The 6,000-nt window shown below is 43.5% G+C and overlaps 1 long non-coding RNA gene across 1 annotated transcript; it reads right to left on the reverse strand.

Annotated features, from left to right (window-relative positions):
- Window positions 1-2,202: 2,202 nt before the first annotated feature.
- LOC124045431 lies at window positions 2,203-3,263 on the reverse strand. The gene is made up of 3 exons (XR_006840853.1): window positions 3,170-3,263; window positions 2,831-3,056; window positions 2,203-2,489 (listed from the first exon to the last, which is right to left on the reverse strand). It is a non-coding gene; the product is annotated as an uncharacterized LOC124045431 (long non-coding RNA).
- Window positions 3,264-6,000: the final 2,737 nt, after the last annotated feature.

Below are 6,000 nucleotides of genomic sequence, written 5' to 3' on the forward strand. Positions count from 1 at the left end.
GTTGGATCAAAGGGACTTCGAACACCTCACTGTACAACCCAAACACACCATATGCAAGTATTCCCTTTGTAGAACTATAGTATTTATTATTAGTTAGTAATATATTTCTATTTGGAAAGTATTCAGACCCCTTGACTTTTTCCACATTTTGTTAAGTTACAGCCTTCTTATCCTTCACCCCAGTCTGAGGTCCTGAGCGCTCTGGTGCAGATTTTCATCAAGGATCTCTTTTTTTTTTACCCCCTTTTTCTGCCCAATTTCATGACGTCTGTCTTGCCTCATCACTACAACTCCTGCACGGGCTCGGGAGAGATGAAGGTCGAGAGCCATGCGTCCTCCGAAACACAACCCAACCAATGTGCTGCTTCTTAACACAGCGCACATCCAACCCGGAAGCCAGCCGCACCAATGTGTCGGAGGAAACACTGTACACCTAGCGACCTGGTCAGTGTGCACTGTGCCCGACCCAGCACAGGAGTTGCTAGTGCGCGATGAGACAAGGATATCCCTACCGGCCAAACCCTCCCTAACCCTGATGACGCGAGGCCAATTGTGCGTCGCCCCATGGACCTCTCGGTCGCGGCCGGCTGCGACAGAGCCTGGGCTCAAACCCAGAGTCTCTGGTGGCACAGCTAGCACTGCGATGCAGTGCCTTAGACCACTGTGCCACCCGGGAGGCTCCAATCAAGGATCTCTTTGTATTGTGCTCCGTTCATCTTTGCCTCGATCCTGACTAGTCTCCCAGTCCCTGCCGCTGAAAAATATCCCCACAGCATGATGCTGCCACCACCATGCTTCACCGTAGGGATGGTTCCAGTTTTCCTGCAGACGTAATGCTTGGCATTCAGGCCAAGAGTTCAATGTTCATTTCATCAGACTAGAGAATCTTGTTTATCATGGTCTGACAGTCTATAGGTGCTTTTTGGCAAACTCCAAGCGGGCTGTCACGTGCATTTTACTGAGGAGTGGCCTCCGTCTGGCCACTCTACCAGAAAGGCCTGATAGGTGAAGTGCTGTAGAGATGGTTGTTCTTCTGGAAGGTTCTCCCATCTCCATAGAGGAACTCTAGAGCTCAATCGGTGACCATCGGATTCTTGGTCACCTCCCTGACCAAGGACCTTTTTTAATTTTAATTTTACCTTTATTTTACTAGGCAAGTCAGTTAAGAACAAATTCTTACTTTCAATGACGGCCTAGGAACAGTGGGTTAACTGCCTGTTCAGGGGCAGAACGACAGATTTGTACCTTGTCAGCTCAGGGATTTGAACTTGCAACCTTTCGGTTACTAGTCCAACGCTCTAACCACTAGGCTACCCTGCCGCCCCCTTCTCCCCCGATTGCTCAGTTTGGCTGGGCGGCCAGCTCTAGGAAGAGTCTTGGTGGTTCCAAACTTCTTCCATTTAAGAATGATGGGGGTCACTGTGTTCTTGGGGGCCTTCAATGATTCAGAAATGTTTTGGTACCCTTCCCCAGATCTGTGTCTCGACACAATCCTGTCTTGGAGCTCTACGGACAATTCCTTCGACCTCATTGCTTGGTTTTTGCTCTGACATGCAGTCAACTGTGGGACCTTATATAGACAGGTGTGTGCCTTTCCAAATCATGTCCAATCAATTGAATTTACCACAGTTGGACTCCAATGAAGTTGTAGAAACATCTCAAGGATGACCAATGGAAACAGAATGCACCTGAGCTCAATTTCATGTCTCATAGCAAAGTGTCTGAATACTTATGTAAATAAGGTATTTCTGTTTTTATTTTTAATCCATTTGCAAAAATATATAGAAATCTGTTTTAACGTTGTCATTATGTGGTATTGTGTGCAGATTGCTTAGGATTTGTATTTATTTAATCCATTTTAGACTAAGGCTGTAACGTAAGAAAATGTGGAAAAAGTCAAGGGGTCTGAATATTTTCCGAATGCACTGTATTTCATATACTGCCATAACTCGGTCTCCAGAGCAAATAGACTTTGTCTTGAATACAAGCCATGTCTGCTTACTGGCTACATTGACAGACTAATCTATTGTTTTATTTAAACATGTTAACTTGCCAACAAATGAAAGTTTCAATGATACATCAACTCCCTTCATCCTTTGTTTTAGCATTTCATTAATATCACAATGAATTGCTGCAGAAGTTGAAGTCGAGACTGATGCAGCTAGAATCGTTTATTCATGTCAGTACACTTCAAAAAAGACGATATAAAACAGCATTATATACATACCCCTGTATGTACAACAGCTAGCGATATCTATACCACAATGCAGTTATGAGCATACTAGGCACTCTATACTATACTACAACATCAGTCTAGTATTGGTTGAATGTTCCAGGCAGGTTCCAGAATGTTCTTCAGCTGGTGAACCTCTTCTTGTGTTGGGTAATGGCACCTGGTTTAGCAGTCTTTGGCGCTGTGGCAATGCTCTTCACCCACTACTTAGACCTCTTGCAGAAGATTTGTATGTATGTACAGTACTGCAAGTCTCCTGGAAAGACATGAAGACTGATCATGAGAATGTGTAACCATACAATAAACCATGTTCATCTGTAAACGAGAAAGGGTACAATAGAACTGGTATGTGTTTTGTTACACTCAATAATGGGGCATTGAGATGGGCTGTTGGCAAAGATATAAAACATTTGAGGAGGGCTTGACTTGTAGACAGTCTTGTCGTGTATTGTTGTGTGTGAGCACCTACACTTGTGCTGTTAAGTAGACAAGCACTGCCAACAGTAGAGTGGATAGGGTAGAAGAGTGTACTAACTGCCCCTCTCTCCCATGCCAGAGAACTGACTGCAATGGTGTGAAAAATTGAGAAGCACTTACATTTATATATTTTTGTCTTGCACACAGTAGTTTATTCATGATTTTGTTTTCTCAAGAGGGTAGTGTGCTTTCATAAATCCATTTGGCTGTCCTGGCTTGTTTCAAAGTCAGATGATGTTGAGTTTGAGCTTATTCCCGGCTGAAAGCTTTCATCCAATCGGTCTACAGGCTCTGTACTACTGAAGCTAATGTCAAGGTCGTCGTTGTCAGCAACAGCAGGACTAGTCTGTTGAACACACAGTGATTAGCCTACATGTCACTACTTTGTCCCATCAATAAACACTCTATACTATATTCACCCCCCTTCCCCCCTCATGTCAACAGATCATGCATACTAACCTTCACACACAATAGCCACCCCAACAGACACCATTCAGTGACCATCCCCTCTTTACTGATCCCTCCTTTTCTCCAGTTTACACTTCAAGCCTTGCAGGAACAATCAGCTAAACCTCTATAATACAGAGAAAACTACAGTAGTTTAGTTGTAGCTGACTTGTGAACACATCAACTGTAACAACAAGACCATGTTTATGCCAAGCTCATCATGGAGTCTTGGAAAGATTTAGTCGATTTTATTAAGATTTTTTAGAAGGTGACTTCGCTGCAATAGTTTCTGGTGCTTAGCTTGATGTTGATGCCTCTGCAGATGTTGATGGGATTGGACTCTAAATTGAATACATTCATGTTAGCTAGCTAATGGTTAACGAATGTAACCTAACAAAGCTAACGTTAGCTTGGAAAGTTACAAATCTTTTTTGTTGTTGCACAACACTACCCTCTATACCGTTACCGGTTACCTTCAGATGAGTTCCGTGACACTTGTGGGGGTCGTAGAACCAAACGGAGAACACCATCGTGTTCGTGAGAGTCTCATCTTTCCATAGAGTCGTAATATTACTTTCCATGAGAAGACTGATTTTCGGGATGTCTGATAGTCTGACAAACACCACTGTAGTTCGTCCACCTACCACAGGCCGATATAGGTGGATGCTGTGGTTGAGACACAGTCCATGCAAGATATCTCTAGCTTGGTTGTAAAATAGTTGCAGGTCTGCAGCTCTGAGTCTCCCCTTTCCTTATTGGCGTCAAATATATTTAAAGTTTAAAGTTTTAATGTCACATGCACAAGTACAGTGAAATGCCAAAATAGAATGAAAACACACGATAAGAAATAAGAAGAACACAATAAAATAACTTAGCATACTATATACAGGGTCAGTTCCAGGACCATGTTAACAATGTGCAGGGATTCTGGATCGCCAGAGGTCGATACAGTTGAAATCGGACGTTTACATACACCTTAGCCAAATACATTTAAACTAGGTTTTTCACAATTCCTGACATTTAATCAAAGTAAAAATATCCTGTTTTAAGTCAGTTAGGATCACTACTTTATTAAAAAAATTATTTATTTCATCACATTCCTAGTGGGTTAGAAGTTTACATACATTCAATTAGTATTTGGTAGCATTGCCTTTAAATTCTTTAACTTGGGTCAAATGTTTCGGGTAGGCTTGTACAAGCTTCCCACAATAAGTTGGGTGAATTGTGGCCCATTCCTCCTGACAGAGCTGGTGTAACTGAGTCAGGTTTGTAGGCCTCCTGGCTCGCACACACTTTTTCAGTTCTGCCCACAAATGTTCTATAGGATTGAGGTCAGGTCTTTGTGACGGCCACTCCAATACCTTGACTTTGTTGTCCTTGAGCCATTTTGCCACAACTTTGGAAGTCTGCTTGGGGTCATTGTCCATTTGGAAAACCCATGTGCGACCAAGCTTTAACTTCCTGACTGATGTCTTGAGATGTTGCTTCTATATATCCAAATAATTTTCCTCCCTCATGAAGCCATCTATTTTGTGAAGTGCACCAGTCCCTCCTGCAGCAAAGCACCGCCACAACACGATGCTGCCACTCCTGCGCTTCACGGTTGGGATGGTGTTCTTCGGCTTGCAAGCCTCCCCCTTTTTCCTCCAAACATACCGATGGCCATTATGGTCAAACAGATCTATTTTTGTTTCATCAGACCAGTATGTTTTGTTCGATAAAGTTCATATTTATATCCAAAAATCTCAGTTTACATTGGCGCGTTACGTTCAGTAGTTCCAAACCATCCGGGGATTTTACAGAGAGCCACATCAATTTACAGAAATACTCATAATGAACATAGCTAAAAGATATGTGTTATGCATGGAATTTTAGATCCACTTCTCCTTAAATGTATTTGGCTAAGTTGTATGTACATTTTACGACTTCAACTGTATATAATAAACAGAGTAGCAGCAGTGTATATAATGATTGAATGTGAGTGGGTGTGTGTAAAGTCAGAATAAAGGATGGAGTGAGTGTTTGTATTTGTGTTGGAGTATCAGTGTGCGTAGTGTGTAGGGCCCTATGAGTGTGCTTAGAGACAGTACCAAAATAAGAATAAATTACAACGGTTAACTCAGCCTGTGCAGCCATTTTGTTAGCTATTTAGTTCGCTATTTAGCATTCTTATGACGTGGGGACAGACACTGTTCAGGAGCCTGTTGGTGTCAGAGAGAACAGTCCTTGGCTTGGGTGGTTGGAGTCTTTAACAATTTTCCGGGCCTTCCTTTCACATCGCCTGCTATAGAGCTCTTGGATGGCAGGCAGCTCAGCCCCAGTGATGTACTGAGCTGTCCTCACCACCGTCTATAGTGCCATGCGACCAAGGGTGGTGCTATTGCCATACCAAGCAGTGATGCAGCCAGTCACAATGCTCTCAATGGGACAGCTGTAGAACTTTTTGAGGGCCTGTGCCAAAACTTCTCAACCTCCTAAGGGGGAAGAGACTTCTTCACGACTGTATGCATGTGTGTGGACCATTTTTAATTTCTTTGTGATTTGGACACCAAGGAACTTGAAGGTCTCAACCCACTCCACTGCAGCCCATTCGATGTGGATGGGGGCTTGCTCGCCACCCCATTTTCTCTTCTCCACGATCAGCTCCTTGGTCTTATGGATGTTGAGGCGAGAGGTTGTTGTTCAGGCCCCATCGTCACCGATGATCAAGCCTACCACCGCCATGTCCGCAGCAAACTTGATGATGGTGTTGGAGTCGTGCATGGCCATGCAGTCGTAGGTGAACAGGGAGTACAGGAGGGGACTAAGCACACAACCCTGTGGGTCCCCCGTGATGAGGGTCA

The sequence above is a fragment of the Oncorhynchus gorbuscha genome, linkage group LG10, assembly GCF_021184085.1.
Source record: "Oncorhynchus gorbuscha isolate QuinsamMale2020 ecotype Even-year linkage group LG10, OgorEven_v1.0, whole genome shotgun sequence".
NCBI classification, from domain to species: Eukaryota; Metazoa; Chordata; class Actinopteri; order Salmoniformes; family Salmonidae; genus Oncorhynchus; species Oncorhynchus gorbuscha.